Source organism: Cyprinodon variegatus, unplaced genomic scaffold, assembly GCF_000732505.1.
Source record: "Cyprinodon variegatus isolate N-32 unplaced genomic scaffold, C_variegatus-1.0 Scaffold526, whole genome shotgun sequence".
Lineage (NCBI taxonomy): Eukaryota > Metazoa > Chordata > Actinopteri > Cyprinodontiformes > Cyprinodontidae > Cyprinodon > Cyprinodon variegatus.
In genome coordinates, this window is record NW_015150979.1 from 1 (window position 1) to 1,328 (window position 1,328).

Here is a 1,328-nt window from a genome sequence, read left to right on the forward strand (position 1 = left end):
AAGGTTCCCCCCCTCTCTGCAGCTCAGCTCATCTCCAGATCTGTAGTGAGCCTAACCGTGACCAGTCTCCCCAACCTAGAACCTGTCCCCTTTCATCTACATCCTTTAAATAAACCTTTAAACTTTACCCAGTCTCCGAGTTGTTCTGCATATGGGCTAGATTCCTTCACCCATTATGACAATGGCAGGCTGGAGAGGTCAGCGGCGGCCTACAAAGACAGGAGACATGCGCATCGCGTCAGGACGCACTCTCTGTGACAGTGGATCGCTCAGAAGGCTGGGAGGGAGAGAGAAAGAGGCTAACCGGTGGAAACCCAGCCTACTTATAGGAGGGCCAATATCACGCAAATTAGCGTAATCGATTTACAAAAGAAAAAAGAATTATCAAGACTAAAAAATAAGTGATTCAACTAAGGTCTATGCAACACTAGAAGGAAAAATAAAAACATAAATAATTAATGTGCCCGCCGCACATAACACCCCCACCAAAAGACTCTGAATGGGGATTGATGCAACTTGTAGGGGGAAAAAAAACATTCCCATTCAGAAAAAAAAACTAGAGCCGTGAAAGGGCGTCAGCCACCACTTATCCTTACCACGAACATGCTGGATAGAGATGTTAAACGATTGGAGCCGCAGAGACCAGTTCATCAAACTGTGTTTTTTATTGCGCATGCGCTCCAAAAAAACTAACGGATTATGGTCCGTAAAAATAACCACAGACCCGCTAGAACCGCCTACATACATCTTAAAGTGTCCTTTCGATGGTGGAATACCATCTTTGATGCTTGTCAAGTTTCTTTGAAAAATAAGAAACAGGATGTTCCACCCCATCAGTACCATCCTGGAGAAGGACAGGTCCGACACCAGAATCACATGCGTCCACAGCAAACTTAAACGGCACATCAAAGTGAGGGGCAGACAACACAGAAGCCTTAACTAACAAACAAGTTTGTTCGAAAGCAGATTGACACCGGTCAGACCAAACATAAGCCACTTTAGGGCTAAGTAGATCTGTCAACGGAGCAACAACAGAAGAAAAGTTCTTACAAAACCCCCTGTAGCAGTGTTAATTTCGTCAACCATGATGATGACGAAAATATTTCGTCAACGCCCCTTTTTCCCATGACTATGACGAGACGATAACAAAAAAATAGATTCCAGAAAATAAAAATATGACGAAAACAAAAAATGATTTTCGTCAACGAGACTACGACAGACAAAATTTACGATCCATTGACGAATGGACATTAAGAAATGTAATGTAATTGTTTATGATTGTTTATAATTACTTTGTAATTGTTAATATAAGTGTTTCTTGAGCGTCA